General features: G+C 37.0%; 1 pseudogene; it reads right to left on the bottom strand.

The window, feature by feature from the left end:
- Positions 1–4,286: 4,286 nt before the first annotated feature.
- LOC121771339 lies at positions 4,287–10,808 on the bottom strand (annotated as a pseudogene).
- Between the last annotated feature and the right edge of the window lie 1,439 nt (positions 10,809–12,247).

The raw sequence follows: 12,247 nt of genomic DNA, 5'->3' as shown, positions 1-12,247 counted from the left end.
GAAGCCTTGGGAAAACATGTGTGATTTGCATTTTCTGGCTGGCACTTTGGCATATAGCCATATACTATGTATTTTTCGTGTTTGACTTTCACTACTATTTCACTCTGTGATATTAATACATGGGTTGGTATTATTAAGATGAGAAAAAAAAATATGTATACATATAAACTTCAGAGCGTTTCATTTAATACGATATCCATATAGATTAAAAATATGTATAAATACGATATCGTATTAAAAAACAGTAATTATAATTCAACTATAATGCTTTACCAGCATATTTGAATCAATTCATATGATGTTACAACAACCTTTAAAAGTAAAACTTGACAAAATTGCCATGAGATTGCGACCTGGAAATTAGATTTTACAGGTTGTAGACGCAATATCAGATATGATGAAAATTAATGAAAAGTTTCTGTTATAGTGGAATAATATTTTAAATTATTCTGGGAAAACTATTCTAATCTCTATTCAGAATGTAGATGAAAAGTTTTTATGTCATTATGCATTAGTATAATATTTCAAATTATTCTTGGAAATCATAGTCTAATCTCTATTTAGAATGTATGAAAAGTTTTTGTCATTATTGCAGTTGACATAATATTTCAAATGATTCATGGGAATCTTATTCTAAATCTCTATTTAGAATGTATAAAAGTATGTGGTATGAAAATATGATTTGAATAAAGTCTAGTATATTCTTGTAGAGTTCGAGGTTTACAATGTGTTATATAACGTCATGGGTAAAAGGTATGGAGTGAATGTCGAAGCATATATATGGTATGGATAAGATAAGAGTGACTCCTACTTCTAACTTGGGAGAAAGGCAAGAATAACCAAAACATACTAGAATTTGACAGATTCCAAAAAATATGCGAGTGCACTCAAGAAGAATTTAACCAATTATGGATGTGGAATTTATACCAAAGTGTATTTTTCTTATTCCGCCAAGCATAATAAATGGACATTGATCAAATTTTATAAAAGCACAAATTGTCTCCGGCGAATATGAGGGGAGCGATTTTTCGATCATAAATGCACATAATTTTCGTGTGCTACCTTTTTTGAGAAATTAATAGACAGTTTCAAAGACGATGGACTAGAATCCAACATCTTTAATCTCGAGCATTAACCATTCAACCGTTAAACATTTGTCCTTCACCCCATATTTATAGAGGTCATATGATAAGTTAGAAATTACTAGAGGGTTAAGACTTGGTCTCCTAATGGTCCTAATTCTATTAAGTTTAGCATAACTTAGTTAAGTCGCATAACTTATTTAAGTCCTTTAATATTTATGGACTCTACTATTGAATTAATATTGCATTGTGTAGTTTGGTCTATACTCTGTATTACGTATATGACTATTTTAATTAAATGACTCTTATGCTTAAGGGTGTCCACTATAGGGGGCGGACAGCCCCCTCCCACCGCCGCCCCCCTTCTCGAACCGCCGCGTCAGCCGCGGCTATAGCCCCACTCCTTCTCTCTCTTCCACCCTCAGCCGCGTCCTCGCCCCGCACGCGGCGATTCCGCGTCCGCCGTCCCTCCCCTCACCCGCCGCGTCCACCCCCCGCGGCGGACACCCTTCCCACTATAAGCCGCCCCGCTTCCGCCCCGCCATCGCCCCGCTCGCGGCTATAGCCGCGTCCACGTTATAGTGGACGCTCTAAAATATCTAATCTTCATTATAATTTTAAATTTGTTTACAGCGTTAATGAATTAATGTAGTATATTTTTCACTAATGGAACAATTCAAATTTTATTCTTATACAAGAAATTAACTTAGCTAGCCAGATTTGCATAATAGTAGTAACATTTTCGAGCTTCTACAGGGGACTCAACAACTACTCAACGAAGGCAACGGATTGCCAAAAATTCACATATTTTAATAAACCAAAGCAATTACTCCACAAAATTAGTCTCGTAAACTCAATGTTACCAACATAAAATTGAGAAATAACAATCGTCGAGACCTCCTATTTCCATGATCAACAAGAAAGAACATATATTTATGTGGATTTCATTTTAGTTTTTCATGACATGTGTAATCCATAACTTTAGTTACCTAAGATAAATGTAACATTAGAGTGACAATATAACATTTCTAGATAGATTGTTCATATCTAATTGGATTGTAAAATTGCTTATTCTACAAGGAACTGACAAGCTAGTATGATCTTATGTGATCATCAATTCATCACATAATCTAGCAATGTAAAAATGATAGGTAAATCAAGCAATATTCAATATTTATGATAAAGTTTGTGATACATTTATATTATATACTTCTCCATATCAGTGCCCCAATGCTTAAGATGAACAATTTGTAGAGTTAGATTTCCGCGAATACCGATAAAGTCATACAAAATAGATTATCCAGTTTCGGTTATAGTCTTATAGATGCAATTTTAGATCTTCATCACTATAAATATAATATTGTAGTAGCATGTTTCTTTCAAAGAAAATACAAAAAAGATTTACTAATGTATAAGTTTATTTTCTGACACTATGATTGCAGTCACATGTTTTCTATATACCAATATATGGTTGGTATCTGTCATGTTGCGTGTATATGGTGTTTTTAATAAAAGTAACATGATTTACGTCAAAGCAAAAAAACAAGTAACGTGACATTCAACACATGTAATATACAACGACAATAGTGACGTTAAAATAATGTAATATTATTATGCTAGAGATTTGTAGATCTCATACGGCTAATATTCCAATTGTTTGCTCAATTTCATTTTTTTTATAAGGATTTCGTTTGACCTTATATTAAGCCATTGTTGTCATGTAATGAATGTACATTCATGTAGAGAGGTGGACAAGACCCGGCAACTAGTCCGGCATTGCCCTGTCAATGTTTCAATTTTTTTTTATTATATGTAGATTTTATTTTGTAATTTATATATGCAAAATTATTTTGTAACCCTAATCAATTGTGAACTCCCTTAATCTCGATTTCAATTTAACAAATTAAATATACATAAACGTGATCAATGAATGCAAGATCCAAAAACACGTACACTAAGAAGAAATAGGCCGCTCTATGGTTAATAGTATAAATAATTAAAGATCCATCACTATACTAACTATCACGTACTACTCTAAACTCTAGAATAAATGAGCCTGCTCTAGTTTGTAAATGCTAAACAAAATATAAAATTAAGGACAAGCATAATTGAAAGGCTATAATCAAAGGAAAAATGGTTCGATTCAAGAAATTCATTTTTGACTTTTGAAACCTTCAATAATCAAGAGAGAGAAAATACTGTTGCTAACTAAATGAGCCTAATCTAAATAATAATTAAGGTGTTAATAATTTAGGTGCACTATGGACTTAAAGTGCAGAATAATGAAGTCTATTTTAGAGAGAAAAAAAAACTAAAATAAAAATGTAAGTGGTTTACTGGGCTTGAAGCCTAGAAGGCCTGAAGCGTGGGCCGCATGCGAAAAATTATTATTTTAATTCTTGGGGGCTGGTGTTATTTTTTATTTTGTTTTTGTTCAGTTGGCATTAAATATATGGGCAAAATCGATATTTCCAAATTCCAACAGTGGGATCATTCTACGTTTATGTCATTGGGCTGCCGTTGATAAATACTTCTCAAAAGTTTGTTTTTTGTCACCTTTTGTTGGAAGAAGGTAAAATTATGTGGGAAGGTATATTTGTCGCGTGAGATAATTAACGTTCTGGTTTATACATGATTGGATTTTACTATAAAACAGTAACTAAACATAATTTATACCCCTCCAAATAGTTGGTAGATATGGTTAGAGTAAATAGTTAGGAGCCTGGCCGCAAGATGAAAGTGTATTAATCCTTCTTAATTAAAAAACAAAATAGAGAATGAAAGATGTGGGAAGCACATTGTATATCCATGAGTTCGTTGAAGAGCACGGGTGATTTTTCGATATAAGTCAATGACAATATGCTACTTGTCCATTTGATTTGAATCCATCTCATTCTTCTATTTCCACCGATCCTGTTATTGGTTCATGACATTCTCCTTGAGGTGATCGATACAAAATAAACAAGCTTAGGATTGAAGTTTAATCTAATCGAGAAAGGCTAATTAGAATAACTTTTTTTTAATCTTGATGATGATGTTGAAAAGAAATATTTTTATGTAGAGTTCACTATAAAATAATTTTGTTGAAGAATGTTTCATTATAGGTTACTCGTAGAAAGAGTAAATAAGCAAACTTAACAAAAAAAAAAACAGTGGTAGATGGTGTAATTATATTGATTAATGTTGTAAAAAGAGAAGGTGAAATCAATGAAAATTAAGATTGGCAGTGTAAGTCATTCCGGCTTGCCAATTTGCAGGGGTGACGTAGTTTGCAATTAAAACTTGATGTGATGTGTATGAAGTGATCTTGAACGAAAGCGGCTGCCCACCAAGTGTTGCAAATGCTTGATATGAAGCACCCCAGTTATGGCTCATGCTAATCCAGTTCGTCTTGCTTCCCTTCACCCACATATTTGCCACGTCTCCCCCTCTGAAAAGTTCATGATCCCAACATGATTAAGCCAAAAGAAAAGAAACTTTGTGTTGTTTTTATTGATTGAAAAGCGTTGAATACAAAGAGAGAACTCACCTTATATACTTGGTGATCTCATCGTCTACAAACTACATACAAGCAAGTAACTAACTAACTAACTAAAAGTAGCCGTTGAGCTGACGACCGTTGAGCTAGGATCTGGAAGCTTCTTCGCTCGCTCACTGCATGCACGCATGCACACACAATATTTGAGAGCCCCCCTCAAGATGGACTATACACGGTTGTGAAATCCATCTTGGACAAGAGATTGTGAAAAGGTGTAGATGCCAAGGGCTTTGTAAAAATGTCAGCAAGTTGAAGGCTATTATGCACATGTACTGGTTTTATGATTCCTTCAAGCAACTTTTCTCGAATAGTGTGGCAGTCTATCTCTATGTGTTTGGTGCGCTCGTGAAAAACCGGATTGGAGCTAATATATACAGCAGCCTGATTGTCGCAATAGAGAGGAACCGGCTGCTTCACATAAACTCCAAAATCCTTCAACAAGGCTAAAATCCACACCACTTCACAACATGCTAAAGCCATGGCCCTATACTCTGCTTCGGCCGAGGATCTCGAGACTGTGTGTTGTTTCTTTGAACGCCAAGAAATCAGAGAACTACCCAAGAATAAGCAAAAACCAGTTATACTTCTTCTTGTGTCTGGACAAGCTGCCCAGTCAGCATCAGAAAAAATGCTTAGGGATGGAACCGCCCGTGTTGAGTAGAACAAGCCATGACCTAGTGTGCACTTCAGGTATCTGAGAATTCTTTCAGCTGCTTGCATATGCCCTGAGCAAGGCTTGGATAGAAATTGGCTCAATTTATTTACTGCAAAGGTAATATCAGGTCTGGTGATGCAGAGATACACCAATCGACCAATGAGCCTTCTATATGCAGTAGGATCTAAAAGAGGTTCTCCTTCATCTTGTTGCAGAGTTCTTGATGCATCCATAGGAATGTTGCAGGGTTTACAGCCAAGTAAACCTGCGTCAGTGACAAGATCCAATGCATACTTGTGTTGTGAGATGAATATGCCACTGTCATTTCTTGCAATTTCAATTCCTAGGAAATATTTGGGTGTGCCTAGGTCCTTGTATTTGAAGTGATCTGTAAGGAATTCCTTGAAATCAGCAATCTGAGTATCATCACTCGAAGCCACAAGTATATCATCCACATAGATCACAATCCCAAAGAAAGATCCATTCTTTGAATGTCTGTAAAAGAAAGAATGATCTGATGCGGATTGGGATAAGCCAAAACCAGATAGGACTTGTGAAAACTTCAAATACCATTGCCTAGAAGCTTGTTTAAGGCCATAGAGAGACTTCTTAAGCTTGCAAACAAGTTGTCCAGACTCTGGGGAACCCTCTGGAACAAGCAAGCCTGGTGGTAATGTCATATATATTTCTTCATCAAGCTCTCCATATAAAAAGGCATTGTTGATGTCAAGATGTGCAAGTTTCCACCCATGTATAGCAGCAAGAGCAAGCACCATTTTGACAGTTGTAAGCTTTGCAACAGGTGAGAAAGTATCATGAAAGTCCACTCCAGCCTGTTGTGTAAAACCCTTGGCAACTAACCTAGCTTTATACCGTTCTACTGTTGCATCAGCCTTGAACTTGATCTTATAGACCCATTTACAGGAGATAGGAATCTTTCCTGGAGGCAACAATGTAATTATCCAGGTTTCTGTCCTTATTAAAGCTTGCAACTCTTCTTGCATAGCCAGCACCCACTCATGATGTTGGGAGGCTTGTTTGTAGGTGTTAGGCTCAGTGAGGGTGGAGAGAAGAATGATGAATTTGAGGTAAGGCTTGGATAGTTTAGCTAGAGAGAAAAAGGCTGAGATGGGATATTTGGAGTTGGAGACCACTGAGTTGCAAAAGTAGTCAGCAAGATGTGCTGGGGTTTTGAGAACTCTTCCTGAAGTAGAGTGGTTGGTGTTTGAATTTTGCTCAGGCTGAGATAGCTGGGCATTTTGCTGCGGCAGAATGGGAAGAGAAGTGTTTTGCTGCGGCAGAATGGGAAGAGAAGTATTTTGCTGCGGCAGAATGGGAAGAGAAGTGTTTTGCTGCGGCAGAACATCCCCTGACTCATGAGGAGGAAAATCTGGTAAGACTATAGGTCTCTGATATGAAAGTGGAAACTCATTCTCATGAAACACAACATTTCTGCTGATAAAAATGTTGTTGTTGTCTAAATCCATAACCTTATAACCCTTGTATCCAGAAGGATAGCCAATGAAAATGCATTTTACTGCCCTTGGTGAGAACTTATCTTTGCTTCTGTCCAAAGTAGAGGCAAAGCAAAGACATCCAAAAACTCTCAGATTGGTATAGGATGGGGATTTGTTGAACAGGAGTTGAAAGGGAGTGAGTTTATCAGGCAGAACATATGAGGGAATCCGGTTGATAAGAAAAGAGGCTGTAAGGATGCACTCTCCCCAGAATTCAATGGGAAGATGAGATTGAAAGAGAAGACTTCTTGCAACATTCAAGAGGTGTTGATGTTTCCTCTCCACCCTTGCATTTTGTTGGGGGGTTTCTACACAAGAGTGTTGAGAAATAGTTCCATAGGTGGAGAGAAGAGAGGTAAGATTGAATTCAGGGGCATTGTCAGTTCTTAACACCTTTATCTTTTTAGAAAATTGAGTATGGATGGTAGAGAAGAATTGAGACATCACAGAAGGGACCTCGGACTTTTGAGTGAGCAGAAACGTCCAAACAAACCTTGAGTAGTCATCAACAATTGTAAGGAAGTATCTAAAGCCATTATGTGTAGGGGTATGGAAAGGCCCCCATACATCACAGTGGATTAAGTCAAATATGGCAGTAGATTTATTAGAAGAATCTGAGAATGGCAACTTTCTTTGTTTGGCAATAGGACATATATGACAAGATGAAATCTGAGAATTTGAATGTGATAAGAAATCAGATAAAAGCTTGAGTTTATTTAGTGAAGGGTGACCCAAGCGTTGATGCCATACATCCAAAGTGATTACAGAATTGGCAAAAACAGAAGGTTGAAGAGCTTTATCAGAACTGACTGTATCAGAACTGACTGTATCAGAACTGAGAAATTTAGGCACACTTGGATCAGGATGTGGAGGTTGAGATAGATCAAGTATGTAGAGGTTTCCAATGCGTTTACCCTTCCCAATCATGATCCCCCGTGAAGCTTCCTGGATTTGGAAATCACTATGAGTGAAAGTAACAGTGAAGGAGGTATTCTTGGTTAAAGCACTGACAGAGAGCAAATTGAAAGAGAAGGAAGGGACATGTAAAACAGAGGTGAGAGTGATGTTTGGAGTGAGATTGACAGTACCTATATGAGTTATGGGTGCTGTTTGGCCATTAGGTAGATTTACAGAAGCATTGGAAGTTGGTGAAGCTGAAGTGAGGAGTGATGGATCATAGCATACATGGTGTGTGGCACCTGTGTCTAAAATCCATGTAGAAATGCTAGAATATGATGAAGATAAAGTGTAAATAGAAGATGAGAAGCTAACTGTACCAGAAAAAGGTGATTGAGCATTTTGAGCTTGAGGCTGAAAATTTGGTTGAGCAGCAGGTTCTGGATTGGTGAGAGAACTTTGAGTGTGGAGCTGACTCTGCAAGAGATTCACAAGCTGTTGATATTGGTCCATGCTAGGTAAGTTTGTAGGAACAAGCTGAGATCCAAGCTGTGATCCTCTCCAGTTAGAAGAATCAGAACCTTCTTCAACACAATTCACAGATCTCTGTTTATATGGACCAGATTGAGTAAAACCAGTAGGTTTGGGCTTGTCTCGGCCATAACCTGGTGGAAAGCCATGAAGAAAGAAACATTTATCCACATTATGGTTAGTTTTACCACAATGACTGCATAGAAACTTGTTGAATCCTCCTCTGCCAAAGTTTGAAGCAGCATTTGCAAATGGTTGTTCACTTGATGTTGGAATAGGAGATGAAGAGTAGGCTGATGATATGGCTTTTCCATCAATGCGCCGTTGCCTCTCTTCCTGAACAACTAAGGAGAAAACCTTAGAGAGTGAAGGCAGAGGAGTGTTAGCTAGAATGTTGGATCTGATCTGTGAAAAAGTAGGATTCAAGCCTATCAAAAATTGCATTGTGCAATTATTTTCCTGGTGTTGATGCCATCTAGCAGCAGAATTGCAGGTACATCGATTACAATTGCACCAAGAGTGAGGTTGAGAATCTTTGAATTCATCCCAAACGGTTCTCAAATTAGTAAAGTAGCTACTGACATCAGAAGTTCCTTGATTGAGAGTCATCAATTGCTGCCTCAATTGATATAAACGAGCTGAATCACTGATTGAGAAGCGTTCTCTCAGATCTGACCAGATTTCATAAGCGTTATCCAAAAACATGATGCTTGAGCATATCTGAGTAGAAACAGAGTTACGTAGCCACGCAATGACCATGCTATTACACCTGATCCATGCGTGGTAGAGCAGATCATCACCATTCGGTCGAAGTATAGATCCATCCACAAAAACAAATTTGTTCTTAGCTAGTAAAGCCGTGATGAAGGAGCGGCTCCACGTTGAGTAGTTTGATCCAATTAGCAGTTGTGGAACGAGAACTACACCAGGATTATCGCTTGGATGTAGGAAATAAGGACTTGAGGTGTCATCCGAAGGAGGAATCGGAGCACGATTTCGTGTATTCATGATGAGAAAGCAGATCGGAGCAAAAAGAGATCGGAGTAGATCGGAGTGGATCGGAGTAGATCGGAGCAGATCCGAGCAGATTAGATCGAATCAGAGAGACTAGCGGAAGGAAAAATTTTGCTCTGATACCATGAAAAGTTCATGATCCCAACATGATTAAGCCAAAAGAAAAGAAACTTTGTGTTGTTTTTATTGATTGAAAAGCGTTGAATACAAAGAGAGAACTCACCTTATATACTTGGTGATCTCATCGTCTACAAACTACATACAAGCAAGTAACTAACTAACTAACTAAAAGTAGCCGTTGAGCTGACGACCGTTGAGCTAGGATCTGGAAGCTTCTTCGCTCGCTCACTGCATGCACGCATGCACACACAATATTTGAGACCCTCCCCCGACGTTCATCACGTACACCAGAAGCCAGTACCCGTTCCCCTCGAACTTGAACCTTATGCCCCCCTTTCTAATGCATGCTACTCTGAAACAACATATTTGTATATGTGTTCTCCGAATTCAATTCAATACTGTACTATTTTCGTCCACAAAAAATAATCATTTGTTTTTCATTTCTGGCCATCCACCCGGTGGGACCCATTTTCTATTAAAAATACTTTGTCATTTTGATGCCACTGTCATTATTTTACTTTATTAATTTTGTAATAAATCTCCATCGCTATCTTATTTTTATCAATTTTGCATTAAAACTCGTGTTGTCCACTACTAAGATTGTTTGTTATGGGCCAAGGTTTTACGTACCTGCGGTATGTGACTGGAACAATGCCAGCGGTCCACTGAGCAATCTTCATGAGAGCTGGCTTGGCCATGTCGAAATGGGAGCGGGGCGGGTTGCACCAGCCTCCGTTGTTGGAGTCCTGGGACCAGTTGGGCGGGCAGAGATTGGTGGCGGTGATGGTCGTGATGGGTGACCCCTTGTTGCACCACTTTGAATTTACGCAACGGATCTGGAAGCACTGCCCGCACCCGTACCCGTTTTCGAATAGCGTTGTGCTCAGCGCCGCCGTGTCGGTGCCATAGCCGGTGTTGAACAAGTTACCGTATCCGCATGCTCCGCCTGTATAGCCCCATTATATTTTTTTTAATTATCACCATATCATATTATTACTATATGTGTTCATTTCTTGAAATAGTTGGGATTAATGTTCACGTGAAGCTATTTTGATTGATTTTGTAAATAACATGCAAATCTATATTCCACTTGAGCATTGAAACAAAATTAATGATCCAAATATATTGTCACTTCATAGTTGTATGCCAGTCAATCAAAATCGCAGAAATACATGACAATTGTAGAAATAGAAAAAAATGAGAGTACATTTTATGCAATTGTGATTGACTATATATATTACATAACACTAATTGTCGACCACTAAACCAAGATTAAGAAGAATTACTGACTCATGGTTTCGGAAGCCGATTCATCACCATAAAATGTGGCAAAGGCATGTTGCCATGGAGTAGGTTGAAATCCAGCTGGGGCTAGCTGAATATCCCCCCGCTGCTGCTCCACCAACTACCACCGCTAACACAAGGCACCATGAATAAACCAAATTATAAGCCATTGCTTTTTATTCACCTCTAATCTTGCTACTAGTATCTAAGAAATTCGAACTATATTTTTGTATAATCGGCTATGACTATGGGTTTAGAGATGTTGTTTATATAGTATTCTTTTGAATGTAGAATGTGTAATATTACATTCACGAACGTGTTAGCACTTGGCATATCTTTCAGGTCAATCAATTGAATTTTTTTTTATATAAAATTTATTTTTAAAGGGCAAACAAGCTTGAATTTGTACCACGTAGTCCTAAAATGTGGGGGAACGTGCGCGCAGGTATACTATTTGGCCTTAATGTAGTAATTAGTATACTTTTTTTTATTAACAAGATGTGGATTGAGTTTGTATTAGGTTAATTAAAGGGAGGGTATATAAATTTTCGGGGCTTGTAAGGTTATTGTAGAATCCAATTAAGAGGGAGATTTTAAATATGAGGGAAAAAATAATATTAGTTATTTTGCTTAGTCAATGTGGAATTAGTAGCCAAGTCAGTGCTTTTACAAAACAAAAAATTCGCCCCGTATAAGGTACATTAATCGCACAAGACATGTTCACTACACCATTTGATATAGAATGGAACCACCGTAAGCATTCACCAATATCCCAGACATACAAACATAATGCATCATTGACATCATAATCAAATGTAGAAACAAAAATCTAGGTTGCTACTGAACATAATATTCAACAGAAGAAGTTAGAAGAATAAGGTAATGTAAAAGAAATACTAAAAGATAAATACTCCTACTCCTCTTAAAACTAAGATATCACCATCCTAAATGTAAACCGATATCACATTTTCATTAAACACCATGTGTATTTTTTTCTATTATCATTAACGTTATATGATATTGTTCAAATGAATTGATTTAGTCGAATTTTTTCGGTACAATTGGCTCACTCTGTATCAGAGTTGTATGATGTTGTAGATTTATAATTTTACCCCCAATTACTAACATTGTATAGCGTGTGGTAAAATTTGTCAGCAACAATATACTCCCTATGTCCCATAAAAGTTGAGTCACTTCATTCTGTACACTTGTTTTGAAAAAAACGTAATAAATAGTTAAAGTGGGTAAATAGTAAAGTAAATTTGAAAATAATGTAGAGAAGACTCTTATCTACGCTATTCTCGATTTTACCATTATTTTCAAATTTACTTTACTATTTATCCATTCTAATTATTTATTACTATTTTTTCAAAACGAGTGCAAAAAATGAAGTGACTCAACTTTTATGGGAGAGAGGGACATATTTAATAATATGATGTTATATCTTCTCATAAATAGTAATTATGTTTTCTCTATACATCAGATTCTACAACATACACAGAGTATGCAAATTAAAAATTAATATTGCAACTACGTACTTTAAGAAATGTGGTATCTAGGATATAATACAGCACCAGAGAAGCCTGTGGAATACATAATTGGTAGCCAA

Source organism: Salvia splendens, chromosome 16, assembly GCF_004379255.2.
Source record: "Salvia splendens isolate huo1 chromosome 16, SspV2, whole genome shotgun sequence".
Taxonomy (NCBI): domain Eukaryota; kingdom Viridiplantae; phylum Streptophyta; class Magnoliopsida; order Lamiales; family Lamiaceae; genus Salvia; species Salvia splendens.
The sequence above is the reverse complement of the archived record's forward strand: the minus strand, read 5'-3'. Positions and strand labels throughout refer to the sequence as shown.